The following is a 21,826-nucleotide window of genomic DNA, read 5'->3' on the forward strand; positions in this document are numbered from 1 at the left end:
CACTGAAGGCATCAAAACTATGAATTAACACATGTGGAATTATATACATAACAAAAAAGTGTGAAACAACTGACAATATGTCATATTCTAGGTTCTTCAAAGTAGCCACCTTTTACTTTGATTACTGCTTTGCACACTCTTGGCATTCTCTTGATGAGCTTCAAGAGGTAGTCACCTGAAATGGTCTTCACTTCACAGGTGTGCCCTGTCAGGTTTAATAAGTGGGATTTCTTGCCTTATAAATGGGGTTGGGACCATCAGTTGCATTGTGGAGAAGTCAGGTGGATACACAGCGGATAGTCCTACTGAATAGACTGTTAGAATTTGTATTATGGCAAGAAAAAAGCAGCTAAGTAAAGAAAAACGAGTGGCCATCATTACTTTAAGAAATGAAGGTCAGTCAGTCCAAAAAATTGGGAAAACTTTGAAAGTGTCCCCAAGTGCAGTCACAAAAACCATCAAGTGCTACAAAGAAACTGGCTCACATGCGGACCGCCCCAGGAAAGGAAGACCTAGAGTCACCTCTGCTGCGGAGGATAAGTTCATCCGAGTCACCAGCCTCAGAAATCGCAGGTTAACAGCAGCTCAGATTAGAGACCAGGTCAATGCCACACAGAGTTCTAGCAGCAGACACATCTCTAGAACAACTGTTAAGAGGAGACTGTGTGAATCAGGTCTTCATGGTAGAATATCTGCTAGGAAACCACTGCTAAGGACAGGCAACAAGCAGAAGAGACTTGTTTGGGCTAAAGAACACAAGGAATGGACATTAGACCAGTGGAAATCTGTGCTTTGGTCTGATGAGTCCAAATTTGAGATCTTTGGTTCCAACCACCGTGTCTTTGTGCGACGCAGAAAAGGTGAACGGATGGACTCTACATGCCTGGTTCCCACCGTGAAGCATGGAGGAGGAGGTGTGATGGTGTGGGGGTGCTTTGCTGGTGACACTGTTGGGGATTTATTCAAAATTGAAGGCATACTGAACCAGCATGGCTACCACAGCATCTTGCAGCGGCATGCTATTCCATCCGGTTTGCGTTTAGTTGGACCATCATTTATTTTTCAACAGGACAATGACCCCAAACACACCTCCAGGCTGTGTAAGGGCTATTTGACCATGAAGGAGAGTGATGGGGTGCTGCGCCAGATGACCTGGCCTCCACAGTCACCGGACCTGAACCCAATCGAGATGGTTTGGGGTGAGCTGGACCGCAGAGTGAAGGCAAAAGGGCCAACAAGTGCTAAACATCTCTGGGAACTCCTTTAAGACTGTTGGAAGACCATTTCAGGTGACTACCTCTTGAAGCTCATCAAGAGAATGCCAAGAGTGTGCAAAGCAGTAATCAAAGCAAAAGGTGGCTACTTTGAAGAACCTAGAATATAACATATTTTCAGTTGTTTCACACTTTTTTGTTATGGAATTATATAATTCCACATGTGTTAATTCATAGTTTTGATGCCTTCAGTGTGAATCTACAATTTTCATAGTCATGAAAATAAAGAAAACTCTTTGAATGAGAAGGTGTGTCCAAACTTTTGGTCTGTACTGTAGATTTGCCGTGCCCATTCACTACTTATGCGTTGCGTATATGGTCAAGTTTTCATTGGCTCACTCTATAACATCAAATTACCCTATCTTAATGCAAGTCAGAGATGTATTTTATCAGGCCTCTAAACATTTCCGAGACACACTTACTAATAAAAAGGAAAACGTGCACAACCCGGTCTTATCGTTGCGTCCGAATAAGGATACCCCCTCCTGCGACGAACTCTGTGAATCGTTGGATAGGGCTCCACTCTCCACCTTCCATTGTGCTTTCCTCACACACAGACTGAAAGCGCTTCTAAAGAACCTGTCATCTACCTCAGGTCATTCCCCCTTTGAGAAATTGGTCCTGGAAGTGAAAGAACAGAAAGGGGAAAATTTCCAAACGATATGATATCTTATTGTTGTTTTTGCGAGATTATACCCCCTCGTTTCTACTCCAGTGGGAGAAAGATTTAAACGTCAAGTTTACCCCCTTCGAGGTAAAACTTGCATCATCAATGTGCCTGCGCCAATGACGTCACATCTACACCCGGCGCAGGCACATTGAGGATGGAGCTGCCGAGTGAGCGTCCTCCTCTCAGTGTGCCTGCGCCGACTGAAGACCGGTGCGGAGCAGGCGCGAGATTTAGAAGGCAGACAGGGCTAGCCAGAGGACGAGAGCGCTCGCTGGCCCTGTCAATCAACAGGAGGAGGGGGCGTTTATTTGAAAGGAGGATACGGCTGCTACCAGCAAGTAGCCGCCCTACTTGCTGGTAGAGAGGTAATTTACATATTATATAAGTGCGTTTTTTGAAGAAACTACTAAACGAAAAAGAGTAAGAGGACTATATATTGATAAATCGCAAAAATGAAAAATGACTTTAGTGGGGTGACAGAAGCCCTTTAAGAGCTCTATACTGGAGCCAGGGATCATTGCACTGTGCTTATTGTGTTCTCGGCACTCCTCAAAGTGATCTCTCTTTTCAAAGTCATAGCCATAAGGCGCATCGGCCGAGGTACAACTATACCTGAGCATGGAACTACGTAGCATTTTTTTATAGATCACATTTGATGTTCCTTCACCATGAAAACGTTTCGCATACAGCTAGGGTGCCGCAGGATCGACCAGTCCACCCCCCCCCCCCCACCCCCACTCACTTTCCTTCTTCTTCCCCCTTCCTCCATTTGCGGACGTGTTTTTTTATATTTTTTTTGTGTTTATTTGTTCTTACCTGTTTTGGGTACTCCTTATTGAGCAAAGAAACTCTCTGCCAATCATTTAGTAGAGTTAGACTGCAATTGTAATAGATATTTCTTTAAGACGTGCCATACGTGAACTGTGTAGAGCTATGTGTAAGCCTTTATTTGAGTGAACTTGTATTCATTCTCGATATATCAGTGACAGCTCTGTATCATATGTCATCTATATATACTTTCCTTGTGAATGGAAAACCCAATAAAAACTAATTTTAAAACAAAAATGATATAGATTTGGTATCACCGTAATCGTACTGACCTGCAGAATAAGGTCAGCATGTCATTTTTATCTGTGAACCATATAAAAGAAAACCCAAAAAACACAGTCTTATTTAAATCATTCTTTTATTATAAATAATTTTTTTGTGACTACCAACATAAATATATCTAAAAATAGGCCAGTTTTCACACTGCACACTAGAGCCATTCCATAAAGGGTACTGTCACATTAGCGGCAGGGGACTCCGGCAGGCTGCTCCGGCGGGTGAACAGCCTGTCGGATCCGTCCTGCGGCTAGTTCACGTGTGCCCCCGGACTGCCGCTCTGCCCCTATTGACTATAATGGGGGCGGTGTTACGGCGGCGGCGGCATGGCAGTGCACGTTGAGAGCCAGCTGGTCTAAAAGTACTGCATGCAGTACTTTTAGTCCGGCTGCCTCTCGCCGTGCGCTGCCATGCTGCCGCCGGAACTTTTCCCCCGCCCCCATTATAGTCAATGGGGACGAAGTGGCAGTCCGGGGGCAAACGTGAATTAGTGGCAGGACGGATCCGACAGGCTGTTCACCCGCCGGATCAGCCTGCCGGAGTCCCCTGCCGCTAATATGAAATTAGCCTAAGCTGCTATTTCCTGGTTCTATAGCTAATCTCAGACTTTCAAGGCATATCCCAAGGATATGCCATCAAGTGAGATTGGTGTGGGTCCCACCTTTGAGACCCACACCTGTCTCCTGAATAAGCCCCCAAAAGTGAAGGAAAGCGTACCACGCATCAGTGGCGTGCCGTCCATTCATTTCCATAGGAGTTCCGAAAATACCGCAGCAAACGCGCTCTGTTATTTCCAAATGTCCCATAGAAATAAATGCAGAGAGCACCGCACAAGTGCAGCTGTAGCGACCCCCTGAGGAGCCGGATTAGAGGATAGGAGTGGTAGTGGCCTGATGAAGTGTTGTGTCATGGTGTACTCCCTCAGGCCGTTGCTCCCTGGAAATCAGTGCAGGGGAAATATGCCCTTATGTTATTTTGTTTTATTTATTTATTTTTCATCACGACTTTCTACATCGCAGCGGTAGGCTTGTATCTGTTACCTCACGTATTTTCTTCTCAGGTTACACAACGATCATGTGGCGCCACCTAGTGGTGAAGATTGTTGTGGCCACGCTGTTAATATACAGCAGCAGCCTCTGAAAATCCTGAGAACCAATGATAGTGGTTTCCGTGCTTTTCATCTCTCTGACATCCTGTAAATAAAAAAAGGTTATTAAAGTCAGCAGGGTCCCTGTCTCTGCTGAGTTAGGCCTGTATTACACCAACAGATTATATGAACAATCATTGGTCAGATGGCCGATTACACACAGATCTTTTGTCACACATACCAAATATTGGTCAGATAATCTGTCGGTGTAAAACAGGCCTTAGGCCCCTTTCACACGGGCGAGTTTTCCGCGCGGGTGCAATGCGTGAGGTGAACGCATTGCACCTGCACTGAACCCGGACCCATTCATTTCTATGGGGCTGTGCACATGAGCGGTGATTTTCACACATCACTTGTGCGTTGCGTGAAAATCGCAGCATGCTCTATATTGTGCGTTTTTCACGCAACGCAGGCCCCATAGAAGTGAATGAGGCTGCGTGAAAATCGCAAGCATCTGCAAGCAAGTGCGGATGCGGTGCGATTTTCACGCATGGTTGCTAGGAGATGATCAGGATGGGGACCCGATCATTATTATTTTCCCTTATAACATGGTTATAAGGGAAAATAATAGCATTCTTAATACAGAATGCTTAGTAAAATAGGGATGGAGGGGTTAAAAAAAAAGAAATAATAATTAAACTCACCTCATCCACTTGTTCGCGCTGCCCGGCTTCTCTTCTGTCTTCTTCTTTGATGACCTGGGAGGAAAAGGACCTTTGGTGACGTCACTGCACTCATCACATGGTCCATCACATGATCCATCCCCCATGGAGATGAATCATGTGATGGACCATGTGATGAGTGCAGTGACGTCACCAAAGGTCCTTTTCCTCCCAGGTCATCAAAGAAGAAGACAGAAGACGAGCCGGGCAGCGCGAAGAAGTGGATGAGGTGAGTTTAATTTTTAATTATTTATTTTTAACCCCTCCATCCCTATTTTACTAAGCATTCTGTATTAGGAATGCTATTATTTTCCCTTATAACCATGTTATAAGGGAAAATAATAAAATCTACACAACACCTAACCCAAACCTGAACTTCTGTGAAGATACATATGGTTGTGTGAATGTAGCCTAAGGGCTGTTTCACACGAGCGGATGCCGTGCGTGACATCCGCTCCGTGAATGACAGCCAAGACCCGATGCGGACAACAGAAGCACGGAGCAGTAACATGATTGATAATGCTCCGTGCCTCTCTGTGATCTCTTTACTACGAAATCACAGTGAGATAAAGTTGTCACTGTGATTCTGCATCGGGTCTTGGCTGTCATTCACAGAGCTGATGTCACGCACGGCATCCGCTCGTGTGAAACAGCCCTAAGGGTTAGATTAATCAAATCAGGTATAAAGAAAAACTGGCCTAATGGCCCATAGCAACCAATTAAATTCCATCTTTCATTTTGCATAAGAACTCTGAAATCTGATTGGTTGCTATAGGCAACTAAGCCAGTTCTACTTTACACCAGTTTGATAAATCTCCCCCTAAGTTCTTTAAGGGCTCATGCACACAAATGTATTTTTCGTCCGCATCCGATCTCCATTTTTTGCGGGTCGGATGCAGATCCATGTCACTTCAATGCCATGTGCTGTCCACATCCTTTTGTCCATTTCGAGGCACCCGCAAAAATACAGAACATGTCCTATTCCTGTCCACATTACGGACAAGGATAGGACAGTTCTACTATGGGCCGAACGTTCCGTTCCGCAAAATGCAGAATGCACACGGCCGGTATCCATGTTTCGCGGATCCTCAATTTGCAGACAGCAAAAATGGCTACAGCCATGTGCATGAGCTCTGAGGACTCCAGCCTCCACCTATTTTGTAGCCCTTCTCTACACCCGTTCCATTTTATCCGTGTCTTTTTGTAGGTGTGGTTTCCAGAACTGGACGCAGTATTCCAGATGTCTTCTCACCAGCGCTCTATGCAGCTGGATCTCAATCTCTCTCTTAGGTCCCTTTCACACGAGCAAGTTTTCCGCGCGGGGGCAATGCGTGACGTGAACGCATATCACCCGCACTGAATCCTGACCCATTCATTTCAATGGGTCTGTGTAGATGAGCGTTGTTTTTCAGGCATCAGTTCTGCGTTGCATGAAAATCGCAGCATGTTCTATATTCTGCGTTTTTCACGCAGCCCTAGCCCCATAGAAGTAAATGGGGCTGCGTGAAAAACGCATTGCATCTGCAAGCAAGTGCGGGTGCAATGCGTTTTTCACTGATGGTTGCTAAGAGATGTTGTTTGTAAACATTCAGTTTTTTAAAACGCATCAAAACGCATTGCACCGGCGCGGAAAAAACTGAACAACTGAACGCAATCGCAGACAAAACTGACTGAACTTGCTTGCAAAATAGTGCGAGTTTCACTGAACGCACTCTGAACTCATCCGGCCCCAATCCGCAACACCCGTGTGAAACCAGCCTTATACCTCTAGCTATACAGCCAGGCATCCTACTTGCTTTCCCTGCCCCCACTGTGCACTCATTTTGAAGCTGTCTGATATCTGGACACCTTCTCTTCTCTTCTGAAGTCCTCGCTAACAAAGAGCGGTCAATATGATCCTCAGATAGAGGGTTCCTTCTCCCCAAGTGCCCTATTTTACATTTGGGAACATTGAACTGCAGGTTCCATTGTTTGGACCCTTTATCTAGTGAAGCTAAATCTTTTTACAAACTTCTTCAGGAATATCAACCCTATCACATACTTTTGTATCATCGGCAAACAGACAAGCCTTACCTGCTAAACCTTCTGCTATGTCACCTACAAAGATATTAAAAAGAATAGGACCCAGGACTGATACTTGAGGTACACCACTTGTGACTTGTCTCTCCTCAGAATGTTCCCCATTAAACAACACTGTGATATCTATCCCACAGCCAACTGCAGAGCCACGGAACTATGCAATCTTCAATAATTCACCTATCAGCTCATTATGTGGCACTGTACCAAAGGCTTTACTAAAATCCAGGTAGGCAATATCTACGGCACCGCCTTCATCCAACACTTTTGTAACATAGTCAAAGAAATCAGTAAGATTAGTTTGACATGATCGGCCCTCAGTAAAGGGTCCAACTGTTTTGGGTCCAATAAGTTGTTGGTTTTTAGGTGGTCAATTATCTTCTTTCTTTCTTTTAGGAGGGTTTCAATTATTTTTACTACTACAGATGTTAAAATCACTGGTCTGTAGTTTCCAGCTTCCTCTCTGCTAACTGTCTTGTGGATGGGTACAACACTGGCCATTCTCTAATCTTCAGGAACATCACCTGTTAAGAGGGACTGGTTAAACAAATCAGTTAAAGGAGCAACCATAGACTGGAGTTCTTTAAGGAATCTGGGGTGGATGCCCTCTGGACTCAAGGCCTTGTATGACTTTAAGCATGCCAATTCACCTATAAGCCTTCAAATACACTAGAGCTCCTCTCTTACAACTACTGGGACTGCCATGCCCATAGAATGTGAAATACATATAGCAGCAGCAGACTTTAAGTGCTGTTCTTTTCTGGCACCAGCAAGGACTCTGAGCCAGCTCTCAGCTATTTTCAGCAGTCCCATAGAAATCAAAGAAGGCACTCCGCTCACTTTGGGAGCCCCGTTCTGGAAAAAGGTGCAGGTCCCTATCTGACATTGGTGGAATACCCTAGCGATATAGATATACCATCAGTGTCTAAGATGAGACAACCCCTTTAATGTCTTTTTACATGGGCAAATACCTGGCCATAATGAACACCAATAAATGAGCAAATGCTTGTTTGTTATCTAACCTCTGCTATGATTAAACAGGCCATCTACAGTATATGTGCCCAGTCCCACCCAGTCCCCTTAGTGCCTCTTCCCAGTAGTGATGCTCCCTTACTGCCCCATATAATAGTTATGCCCTTTGTGCCCCCACACATTAGTTATGCCCCCTTTGTGACCCCACACTGTAGTCATGCCCACTTAGTGCCCCTGCACAGTAGAATGCCACCTTAGTGCCTCCATACAGTTGCTATGCCCCTCTTACAGTAGTGATGCCCCTTAGCGCCCCCTTACAGTAATGAAGTGTCTTAGTGTATGTAACGGAACGCCTGGCACCCCGACCGGGTACCTCCGTCGATAGATGCTCCTAGTGCTTCCAGAGGACTCCAAGCACTCCACTTGACACCGTCAGCACTGCAGACCCCACGAACCGCCGAAGCTTGGTGGAGGTCTCGCCGTCTCCTACCCACCCTGGACCTACGACAAGGCTCCAGGCTCCAGTGGGTGAACCTCTCCTAAATGTAGAGACAGGAACCAGGAACTGTCACGGAAGGTGTACAGGAAACAAGACAATGTAAAATGAATATATGACTCACTGGATCCATAACTAAGGAACAAAAAGGGAGACCCCTGCATCAGACCTGGCTCTCTCCCTTACTGCTCAGCCTATGCGATAATCCCAATGGTGGATGATCGCATATCCTCGTACCTCGACTATATAACACCTGAACACCCTACAATAGTGAAGGGACACGACCACCGGCTCCCTACACTAGACACGGAGGGAGTCAGGGTCACCTGGGATCCAGCAAACAGAAAATCACAAATGAATGTACAACACAACTTGTAGAAGACTGCGACATAGGATCAGCATGCACACACACTCCAGGAAGCTGTATAAACCGCACACTAATGCATTATGGGGAGGAATTTAAAGGGATGCAATAGTCCAACTACATGATAGCTAAGAGAGGCTAATGAGATGAGGAACTGAAAACCAAAAACAAAGAAAACTCAAGGAGGAGGTTCTGAAAGGCTTCTGTCAGAGCTTCTCAGCTGTCTGGTTGTGACAGTACCCCTCCCTCTACGAGTGGACTCCGGACACTCAGAGCCCACCTTCTCAGGATGGGACCTATGGAAAGCCCTGATGAGACAAGTGGCCTTAATGTCCGTCACTGGGACCCACATCCTCTCCTCAGGACCATAACCCTCCCAATGAACGAGGTACTAGAGAGAACCGCGGACAAGACGAGAATCCACAATCCTAGAGACCTGAAATTCAAGATTCCCATCAACCATAATCGGAGGAGGAGGCAAAGGCGAGGGTACAATGGGTTGAACATAAGGTTTCAATAAGGACTTATGAAAAACATTATGGATCTTCCAAGTCTGAGGAAGATCAAGACGGTAGGCAACAGGATTGATGACAGACAGGATTTTGTAAGGCCCAATAAACCTAGGACCCAACTTCCAGGAGGGAACCTTCAATTTGATATTCTTGGTAGACAACCACACCAGATCACCAACATTCAGGTCCGGACCAGGCACACGTCTCTTATCTGCTACACGCTTATATCTCTCACTCATGCTCTTTAGATTATCCTGAATCTTTTGCCAAATAGATGACAAAGACGAGGAGAATCTGTCCTCATCAGGTAAACCAGAAGACCCCTCTCCAGAGAAAGTCCCAAACTGCGGATGAAACCCATATGCACCAAAAAATGGTGACTTATCAGAGGACTCCTGACGACGGTTATTTAAAGCAAACTCAGCAAGGGACAAAAAAGAACACCAATCCTCCTGATTCTCCGCCACAAAACAGCGCAGATATGTCTCCAGATTCTGATCGACGCGCTCTGTCTGGCCATTCGACTGCGGGTGGAAAGCAGAAGAGAATGACAACCGAACCCCCAAGCGAGAACAGAAAGCCTTCCAGAATCTGGAAACAAACTGCGTGCCCCTATCAGAGACTATGTCTGAAGGAATACCATGCAATTTGACAATGTGATCAATAAATGCCTGCACCAGCATCTTAGCATTGGGCAAACCAGGAAAAGGGATGAAATGCACCATTTTGCTAAAACGGTCCACCACCACCAGAATCACAGTCTTCCCCGAGGAACGAGGCAGATCCGTTATGAAGTCCATGGACAGATGTATCCAAGGACGGGAAGGAATGGGTAAGGGAAGGAGAGGACCTGATGGCCGTGAATGAGGGACTTTGGCACGAGCGCAAGTCTCGCAGGCTGCCACAAAACCCTCAACCGACTTACGAAGCGCAGGCCACCAGAATCTCCGAGCGATGAGATCCACTGTGGCTCTTGCCCCCGGGTGCCCAGCAAGGACCGTATCGTGGTGTTTCTTAAAAATCTTGTGTCTTAAAGCGAGAGGCACAAACAACCTCCCAGGAGGACAAAGATCAGGAGCCTCTGACTGGGCTGCCTGCACCTCTGCCTCCAATTCAGGAAAAAGAGCAGAGACCACCACACCTTCAGCCAAAATGGGACCCGGGTCTTCAAAATTCCCACCTCCCGGAAAACAACGTGACAGGGCATCTGCCTTCACATTTTTAACCCCAGGGCGGAACATGACAACAAAATTAAACCTTGAAAAGAACAAAGACCATCTGGCCTGTCTCGGGTTCAGACGCTTGGCTGACTCAAAGTAGGCCAGATTTTTATGGTCAGTAAACACGGTAATAGGGTGTCTGGCTCCCTCTAGCCAATGGCGCCATTCCTCAAAAGCCAACTTGATGGCCAACAATTCCCTATCTCCCACATCGTAATTTCTCTCTGCGGAGGAGAGTTTCTTCGAGAAAAAGGCACACGGTCACCATTTGGCAGGAGAGGAACCCTGAGACAAGACCGCACCCACACCCACCTCAGAAGCATCAACCTCAACTAAGAAGGGTAGAGAAATATCAGGTTGTACCAAGATGGGAGCGGAAGCAAAACTCTCCTTGATATTAGAAAAGGCCTTACGCGCCTCTACCGACCAAGAAGAAAAATCTACCCCCTTTCTGGTCATATCATTGAGTGGTTTAACAATAGAGGAATAATTCAAAATAAACTTCCTGTAATAATTGGCAAAGCCTAAAAAACGCATCAGCGCCTTCTGATTCTCAGGAAGCTCCCACTCAAGCACAGCGCAGGGCCTTCTCGGGGTCCATGCGAAAACCAGAAGCGGAGAGAAGAAACCCCAGAAATTGAATCTCTGGAACCGCAAACACACATTTTTCCAGTTTCGCGTATAATTTATTCTCCCGCAGGATGAGCAAGACCTGACGTAAGTGTTCCTTATGAGTTTTGAAATCAGGAGAAAAAATCTAAATGTCATCCAAATACACTAATACAAATTTTCCCATTAAATGATAAAAAATGCTGTTCACGAAATGCTGAAAAACGGCTGGGGCATTCATCAAACCAAAAGGCATAACCAAATTCTCAAAATGGCCCTCAGGGGTATTGAAGGCCGTCTTCCATTCGTCTCCTTCTCTGACCCTGACCAGGTTGTATGCCCCTCTTAGATCTAACTTGGAAAAGACTTTAGCCCCAACAATCTGGTTAAACAGGTCCGGGATCAGAGGAAGCGGATAAGGGTCACGAATAGTGATACTTTTCAGCTCCCTGAAATCCAGACAAGGTCTTAAAGAACCATCTTTTTTCTTAACAAAGAAAAAACCAGCGGCAACAGGTGACTTTGAGGGTCGTATGTGTCCTTTTGTCAGACTCTCAGAGATATAAGCACGCATAGCGACCCTTTCAGGTTGGGAGAGGTTGTATAAACGAGATTTAGGCAGCTTGGCGCCTGGGATGAGATTAATAGGGCAATCGTACTCCCTGTGCGGGGGCAAATCCTGAACTCCACTCTCAGAGAAGACATCTGAAAATTCAGAGAGAAAAGGTGGTACAGTCTTAGTAGAAACCTCAGAAACAGATGTCGTGAGGCAATTCTCTCTGCAAAAGTCACTCCAACCATTTATTTGCCTCGCTTGCCAATCAATGGTGGGGTTATGTTTAGTGAGCCAGGGTAGCCCCAACACAAGAGGAGTAGGTAATCCGCTAAGGACGAAACATGACACATCCTCAACATGAGCATCACTCACAATTAAACGAATATTGTGAACTATGCCCTTTAATGATTTCTGAGAAAGTGGAGCGGAATCAATAGCAAAAACAGGAATATCCTTTCCCAAAGTGCACACCTGGAAACCATGACTTATCGCAAAATGATTATCAATGAGATTGACAGCTGCTCCACTATCTACAAAAATCTCACAAAAAATGTTCTTGCTCTCTAGCGCCACCCTGGCAGGCAGGACAAAACGGGAACTACAAGCAAACGGAAAACCTTCAATTTCCGCCTCAACCCTGCCAATAGTAACAGATGGAACATTTTTAAAAGATTTTTTCCTCTTTGTTTCTTTATTACTCCCAGAAAACTGCCTGAATCTCCTAGAGGGACAAACATTTGCCAAATGATTTATACCTCCACAACAAAAACAAACCTTCCCATGTGGGCTGAATCTTCTATTGTCAGAGGCAATCAACCCCAGCTGCATGGGCTCCTGCTCAGAAGGGGCTGACAGCGACTGAGACCCCTGCGCACAGAATGAGACCGCTGCACTGTCCTGGGACTGAGTATGACAGGAAGGAGAGATCTCTCCTCTCTCTCTAAGACGCCTGTCAATACGAATGGCCTGAGACATAGCAGAGTCCAAGGAGATAGGCCTCTCATGAAAGGCAAATGCATCTTTCAATCCCTCTGAAAGACCATGGCAAAATTGACTTCGGAGTGCAGCATCATTCCAACCAGTATCAGCTGCCCATCTCCGAAATTCTGAGCAGTATATCTCTGCGGATTGTTTACCCTGGCATAACAGACGTAGTCTAGACTCAGCTAAAGCAACACGATCCGGATCATCATATATCTGACCCAGGGCTAAAAAGAATTCATCCACTGAACGGAGAGGCCGTGCCCCCACCGGCAGCAAAAAGGCCCACGACTGAGCGTTACCCCTGAGCAGCGATATAATGATCCCCACCCTCCGTTCCTTATCACCAGAGGAATGGGGAAGAAGGCGAAAATGGAGTTTGCAAGCCTCTCTGAAAGGCACAAAATTCTCACTACCCCGGAGAACGTATTCGGGAGCGAGATCTTAGGCTCAGAACAAACTCCATGAACGCAAGCTGAACCGGTCACTAGAAACTGAGAAAGAGTCTTACGGAGATCAGCTACCTCCAATGAAAGACCCTGGAAGCGTTCAGTCAAAAGTGAAACCGGATCCATGCTTGAGACGGTTTTGGCGGTTTATAATGTCACGGAAGGTGTACAGGAAACAAGACAATGCAAAATGAATATATGACTCACTGGATCCAAAACTAAGGAACAAAAAGGGAGACCCCTGCATCAGACCTGACTCTCTCCCTTACTGCTCAGCCTATGCGATAATCCCAATGGTGGATGATCGCATATCCTCGTACCTCGACTATATAACACCTGAACACCCTACAATAGTGAAGGGACACGACTACCGGCTCCCTACACTAGACACGGAGGGAGTCAGGGTCAACTGGGATCCAGCAAACATAAAATCACAAATGAATGTACAACACTTAACTTGTAGAAGACTGCGACATAGGATCAGCATGCACACACACTCCAGGAAGCTGTATAAACCGCACACTAATGCATTATGGGGAGGAATTTAAAGGGATGCAATCAGTCCAACTACATGACAGCTGAGAGAGGCTAACGAGATGAGGAACTGAAAAACAAAAACAAAGAAAACTCAAGGAGGAGGTTCTGAAAGGCTTCTGTCAGAGCTTCTCAGCTGTCTGGTTGTGACAGGAACAAGCTCTTACAAGAGCTTATACTCAGGGGAGTATTGTGATATAGCAATTTCCAAGAGTGTAGTTATCGCATTCCCCAAACATGAGCCAAAAACTTCAAGAAGGTATAAAAGCAGCCTCTGACTGTACCTGCACGCACAGCCTCTTTTATTCACAATTCACAAACATAGTACTGCCCACAGGGTTTTGAAATACAACCAATCAATATATTACAACACATACAATATAAGTACAGCAACCAATCGGACACAGGACAGATATGTAGCAATTCAGGATACAGACACCACACATCCCCACAATGCATCATGGCTTCCTCCTCTCTGCCCTGGGGACACCCGAAGAGCAATCCAATTATCTCTCAGGACAAAGGGAAATCGCCAATACACATGTGGAGACAACAGGCCCGAAATCACCATTTAAACACACAATGGGACAATGGCACAATGGGACAATAGAAACACACCCAGCATGTTCCTCCTCTCTGTCTAGGAGATAATTGAGTCAATTTCTGTATCTACTCAGCTATCTCCTACCCTGAAAATTTACACTGCTTATAAATTGTTACAACTTTGTGAGTTTACATTGTACATACATATAACTTATATCAATTTTACCAGTATAACTTGGGGACAAACCTATCCAAAATTCACTTGAATAGGTTCAGGGGTTTAAAAGTTGGTAAAAGTATCTTAAAGGGCCATAATCCTGAGGCAAGAGGCTGGTAAACAGGCCTCTCCAAAACCCAGTGGCGAGGTTGGTTTCGCCACACATCTCCCTCTCCCAGGGAAGACTAACCAGATACGGTCAGTACCTGAGTTAGTCTGGCAGTCCAACCACAACCTAATACTGGACCTGTTGAATCTTGGGGCCTGGCTCTGTTCTGTATGTCCCCAGCTGTTGAGTGGGCATCTTCTACTCCTTGCTTCCTTGTGGTTCTCCAGCTTGGAGCTGTAGGTACTTGGTGGGCAGGGGCCGACTGCGCTCTGCCCAGATGCCAGCTCTTCCGCTGGGGATGCCTGTGGGAAGTCCGGCTCTGGAGAAGGGGATAGGGGAGGGCAGAGGCCGACTGCGTTATGCCCAGATGCCAGCTCTTCTGCTGGGGTGAGGGGGGTGCAAGCCAGCCCTGTAACAAGGGGGTTTGGTGGAGCAGGGGCTAGCGGCACTCTGCCCGGATGCCAGCTCTTCCGCTGGGAAGGGATCAGTGGGTATCGCAGGCTCATCCCCTGCCCCCAGAACTCGGTTGGGAAGTAGCTGGGAAGGGGAGGGCTCACTTACCTCCTCCTCCTGGTATCCCTGCGGAGATGGATGGGGATCTGGACCGACCGTTCAGCATCCCTGTAGGACTGGCACCGAGCCTGCGGTCTCATATGCGCCCGTGCAGAGGGGCTTGTGTTCCCCTTTTTCCGGTATCTCCGGCTGCTGGTGGAAGATGAGGCCGGTTGCCTCTCCTCCCCAGGACTCTGGTTGCTGTAGGGCAGAGGGACCACGCATCTCCTCCCCCTGGAACTCAGGTTGCCGCTGGGGAGAGAGACCGGTTGTCTCCTCTCCCTGTGATATGCACTGCCGTTGGAGATATGGGCAGGCGGCCCAGCATCCCTGTAGGGCCGGTAGAGAGACCTCGTCCCATCTCCACCTGCCATCTGTGGGTCCTCCCAGGACCAGTCTGTGAGGTCCCTCAACATTTGCGAGTAAGGACCACCTGCGTCCACACCTGGCAACTCCGGCTGCTGCTGAGGGTCTGGGCCAGCTGCCCAGCATCCCGGTGGAGAGCCCTCGGTACCGTCTCCACCTGCCTGTTGTGGTTCCTCACAGGACCAGTCTATGAGGACCCCTACTTCGGGTTCCTCTGGCCGCCTCAGGGGGAGACTGCTAACCTCCTTGAATGCAGCCTCTGCTCAGCTGCTGTAACACTCCTTCCGCTGGGCAATTTCTCTCTCTTTCGCCAGTTGGAATTCTCGTTCCATCCTTGCATGTCGCTTGGCTGTGACCTGGTTCCAGATGGCCTGGCATATATCCATGGACACATTATCTCCATACTGGGCCACTCGCTGCCTCACCTCGGCCAGCCAGTCATCTTCAGAGCCTTCCATACTTGTCTGCTCCAAGTTGCTGGATACCTCTGCTCCCAGGGGCGCTGCACGAGTGCTAGCGTTGCACACAATTTGTGACTCCACACGTTACCGGTGTCTCTGAGCTGCTTCTCCTCACACTAGGACGCCATCCCACTGCTTGCCACCAATGAAATGGAACGCCTAGCACCCCGACCGGGTACCTCCGTCGATAAATGCTCCTAGTGCTTCCAGAGGACTCCAAGCACTCCACTTGACACCGTCAGCGCTGCAGACCCCACGAACCGCCGAAGCTTGATGGAGGTCTCGTCGTCTCCTACCCACCCTGGACCTACGACAGGGCTCCAGGCTCCAGTGGGTGAACCTCTCCTAAATGCAGAGACAGGAACCAGGAACAAGCTCTTACAAGAGCTTATACTCAGGGGAGTATTGTCATATAGAAATCCCCAAGAGTGTAGTTATCGCATTCCCCAAACATGAGCCAAAAACTTAATGAAGGTATAAAAGCAGCCTCTGACTGTACCTGCATGTACAGCCTCTTTTATTCACAATCCACAAACATAGTACTGCCCACAGGGTTTTGAAATACAACCAATCAATATATTACAACACATACAATGTAAGTACAGCAACCAATCGGACACAGGACAGATATGTAGCAATTCAGGATACAGACACCACACATCCCCACAATGCATCAGGGTTTCCTCCTCTCTGCCCTGGAGACACCCGAGGGCCAATCCAATTATCTCTCAGGACAAAGGGAAATCGCCAATACACATGTGGAGACAACAGGATCGAAATCACCATTTAAACACACAATGGGACAATGGCACAATGGGACAATAGAAACACACCCAGCATATTCCTCCCTTCTGTCTAGGAGATAATTGAGTCAATTTCTGCTCAGCTATCTCCTACGCTGAAAAGTTACACTTCTTATAAATTGTTACAACTTTGTGAGTTTACATTGTACATACATATAACTTATATCAATTTAACCAGTATAACTTGGGGACAAACCTATCCAAAATTCACTTGAATAGGTTCAGGGGTTTAAAAGTTATTAAAAGTATCTTAAAGGGCCATAATCCTGAGGCAAGAGGCTGGTAAACAGGCCTCTCCAAAACCCAGTGGCGAGGTTGGTTTCGCCACAGTGTAATACCCACCTAGCCCCATTTTCCAGATGACCTGAACACAGGCTGAGGCTGATGGAGGTGGCGGGCAGATCTGAGGCTGAGAAAGGGACAAAGGCAGGGACCGTTGCGAAGAAAGAGGCAGGGACAGTGGCAGGGAGAGTGAAAGCTGGGTGAACCCCTCTCTGGACCCCACTGGGATGAGCTTCCTGCCATTAATGCCAAATAAAGAACTAAATATGTAACATTCTGAACTTAAAAATTAGACTGCTATGTGTGGTCAAAATGGCACCTGTACTTTATGTAATATATATAGTGAAGGCGCCATTTTGTGCTGCAACAATACAGCGCTCTAGATTTATTTTTTAATTGAACCACAATTTCTGTAACTTACCCCTAAGTCAATTATATGTTTGACCAAATACAGCAGTCAAATTTTTAAGTTGAAAATTTTGTATGGCCCGCGAATGACAAATATCCAAATGGCCCTCAACAGCAAAAAGGTTCCCCACCCCTGCTCTATACCATGGATCAGCAACCTCCAGCACTCTAGCTGTTCTGAAACTACAACTCCCTGAATCCTCTTTTGACTTTCATGGGAGATGCTAAAACAGCCATGTAAGTGTGCATGCTGGGAGTTGTAGTTTCACAACAGCTGGAGTGCTAAAGATTGCTGACCCTGCTCTATGCACAGGTAAGCAAGACAGAATAGTAGTTGTCCTCAATGGTCTTTTAGTATAGTCTATGCCTTGGTCTTTTTAAAAGGAACCTCTCACTTATAAAAATCATATTAAACCACCAGCATTACCATGCAGAAGTCTATAGCTCGATTCCACGGTTGGTTTTGTTTATGCTGTTTGAGGCACTTTTAATCCACTGCCGGATGCATGTAAATTTGGATCTTGAAGTTAAGGGGGCAGTCGCTTTCTTGGTTGAAATCAAGATCACTGCACCCCTTTCCCGCCCCTTAGCGTTTGTTTGATTGATTGCCTTTGTATTCTTGTCATGTTGGATTCCAGCCCGAAATCTCGTGTATGCGCTGTATCCTTGTCATGTTGGATTCCAGCCCGAAATCTAGTGTATGCGCTGTATCCTTGTCATTCCCAGGCATGATGAGAACACGGTGCACACGTCTGATTTAACACAATGCTAAAAGACCACCCAGGGTACGTACAATTCTGCCTTGCTTAGCTGAGTATTGAGGGTAATGAGTTCACCTGGTAAAACCTCTTTTTTCTTTATACCCCATTTCTTTTTTTTTTTTTGTCAAATCTTTCTTTATTATTTTCATCATAGGAAAAAGACAATAACAATTGCATGTCCGATCATAATAAATGATAACATAACAGGATGGTACATCGTTGGTCTGGTACAGAGATATTAACCTGATACACATTTGATAGCATATAAAAATTCGTCTTGGTGACGCTTAACATCGACAATGACCTATAGGCTATTTTCATAAGCAAAATAATGATGCAGCTGCATGATCCAATCTACAACCCAATAGAGAGGCAATTTAAGTACAAGCATGAGATAACATAACGATCCCGTACTCCCTCCCCCCAATTAGTGACTGAGCAGCTATATCACGAGCATTTACCCCGCCACCACATGTCCTCTCATCCCGTAACTTAGCATCCGTCTACATATGACCTTGGCCCCCTTTAAGTTCTGCAGCTGACACTGTTAGGGGTCAATGGTAACCGACATGCCTGGACATTCAAACCATTAGCCCGCCACCTCAGCCATGGACCCCACACACGCAGGTACTTGTCATGTGACAATGATTCCCAACTGGACATCTCCTCCAATAGGCTAATCTCTTGAACTTTATTGATCCAATCCGGTATCCCTGGTGTTTTATTGGTAAGCCAAAACATTGGGATTAGTAGTTTTGCCGCCGCTATTAGAGAAGACAACAGGGAATGCCTGGTAAGTATACATTTTCCATTGGACAAATTTAGCAGTACCACTGATGGGGTCATAGGTGACGCGGAGGGGACCATCTCCAAGACACATTTAGAAATCGCGTCCCAAAATGGGGATATCAAGGGGCACGTCCACCAGATATGGATTAAAGTGCCTGCATTCTCCCCACATCTCCAGCACTGATCCGAGTGTGAGGGGTCCATGGCGTGGAGCTTTGCAGGAGTATTATACCACCTGGTGACCAATTTATATGCATTCTCTTGGACCCTAAGACATCTGGAATATCCATGAGAATGGCACAAAATTCTTCCTACTGCACTATCGTCGAATGTAATATCCAAGTCCTTTTCCCAGTGGGATATAAACCAGGGCCTATCAGGGCCTACCTCTTCTAGTAATTTGTTATATATCTTGGAAACGCATCCTTTTTTTGCCCACTGGACTTAATAACATTGAGTCATACCAAGTAGGGTCAAGTTTATCAGGGGTACAAGCTAGGTATTGAGTACAAACTCTCGAGAACTGTGAGAAGTGCATGGTTGACCATGGTATATGAGGGAAATCAGACTTCATACTTTGAATGGAAGGGATCATCCTATTTTTCAAAATGTCTCCTATTGCCACATAGCCCAAAGCCCTCCATAAACCCAGATCATCTCGAAAACCCTGAACTACCAGGTAGGGGATATAGCCAATGGGAGTGAACGGAGAGAGGCAAGGGGAAGGGCGTAAGAGTGTTGAGACTCTAGACCAGGTGTTCATGACTCCTCTCAGGAGGTCCAAACCTTTCCTACCCATATTATTATTCATTGATAGTTTAGGGTCCCACAAGGCCGCCACTCCCCCATGTCCCAATAGGCTCCTGGCCAATCTGCAACCCAGTTTGTCATTCATAGGATTGCTAATTTCAGAATGTAATCTGAGTTGAACAGCTCTGTAGTATGTAGCCACATCTGGAAGACCGAAACCTCCCTTAAATACCGGTTTTACGAGAACCTTATATGCCAACCTAGGTCTAAAGCCACCCCACACAAAAGAGGAAAAAAGACTACGTATCTTTGCCAAGAATGACTGTGGGAGGGGTATAGGCAAGGCCTGAAGAGTGTATAACAACTTAGGCAGGATGTATGTCTTTAATAAGTTTTTCCTCCCTAACCATGATAGAAAGGGAATCTTTATTTCAGCTAGCTGTTGTTTAATATTGGTAAGGAGCGGCGAGTAATTTAGGTGAAACAATTGGCTTGGATCTTTTGTTACATTAATACCTAAATATTTAATGTGCGAATTGTTCCATTTGAACGGGAATTCCTTCTCTAACTTTTCCACGGATGATCGGGAGATGTTTATACCCAACGCCGTGCATTTGGAAAGATTAATTTTAAAATTAGACAGGGAGCCGTATTTATCCAATTGCCTTAAAAGAGCCGGTAATGCCTCTTCTGGGTCTGTTAATAATATAAGCATGTCGTCTGCAAATGCAGCAACAGTGTGCTCATCTCTACCCACCCTAAAGCCTTTAATTGTAGGATCTTGTCTCAGAGACTGTATGAACGTCTCTAAGCACATAATAAACAGTGTGGGCGAGAGCGGGCATCCTTGACGTGTCCCGTTTGTTATCATAAAGGGAGGTGACAACACACCATTCACCTGCACCCTTGCGGAGGGGTTAGAGTACAGAGACAGCACCGCCCCCACAAATTGAGGGGGCAGGCCAAATTTCAGCAATGAGGCTTTCATGTATTCCCAATCCACTCTATCGAATGCCTTTTCGGCGTCAGTGCTAAGGAAAATAAGTTTTTTCCCCTGTTTCAAAGCAAGTTGTTGGGCCTGTAGTACTCGAAAGGTGCTGTCTCTGCACTCCCTGCCCCCCACAAAGCCCGATTGTTCATGGGATATCATCCCCGGAAGTAAAGGGGAGAGCCTATTGGCCAAAATTTTTGCCCACAATTTCACGTCTGCGTTAAGCAGAGAAATAGGTCTAAAACTAGCTGGGATTTCAATGTCCTTTCCTGGTTTTGGTAGTACAACTATGTGCGCCTCCAACGCCTGTTTGGTTAGGGGGGTCCCCTGCAGTAGAGCGTTAAAGAAAATTACTAGTTGTGGGCCCAGGACAGAAAAAAACTTTTTATAATAGGCCACTGTAAGCCCGTCAGGCCCCGGGCTCTTACCCGATGGAGTCGTGTGTAGTGCCTTTTTCACCTCCGCCAAAGTAACAGGTGTTATCAGTGATATTTTAGAGGATTCGTTAATAGCCGGAACATTCAATGTCTTTAAGAAATTTTCTATTTCCTCCCTACGCGCTATCTCAGCTCCTTCCTGATCTTCCCGTCTAAGATTGTATAGTTCATGATAGTAATCCCTAAAGATTTTTGATATTTTTTTAGTATCCGTTGTAATAGACCCCTCCTGTGACTTCATGCGCCTAATATAAACTTGGTCATCCCGTTTCTTAATGAGCGCGGACATTATCTTACCTCCCCTATTGCCGTGTACATAGTGTTTATGTTTTACTTTCAAGTAGGCCTTGGACGCTTTAGCATTTAACAGATCCTGCAGTTCTCGCCTCCGGACTACTAATTCTTCAAAATCTTTAAGAGCGCACGCGCGTTTATGTGACGCTTCCAGCCTCGCAATACTAGATAATAAGTCTGACAATTTTCTCATTCTCACTTTCTGAATATGTGATCCCAGCGCGATGAATTCACCCCTAATTACCGCCTTATGAGCCTCCCACAGTATTGTTTGGGACATATCAGGCGTTGCATTGGTAGTAAAGTAGGTCTGCAACTTTTGCGATAAAGAATCTACCTGGGATTGCGAGTCTATTAGGGTATGGTTTAGCCTCCAAGTCCACTCCCTACCACATAATTCTGGGAAGCCAATGACAGTGGAGACCGGCGCATGGTCA

The sequence above is a fragment of the Bufo gargarizans genome, chromosome 3 (genome assembly GCF_014858855.1).
Source record: "Bufo gargarizans isolate SCDJY-AF-19 chromosome 3, ASM1485885v1, whole genome shotgun sequence".
NCBI classification, from domain to species: domain Eukaryota; kingdom Metazoa; phylum Chordata; class Amphibia; order Anura; family Bufonidae; genus Bufo; species Bufo gargarizans.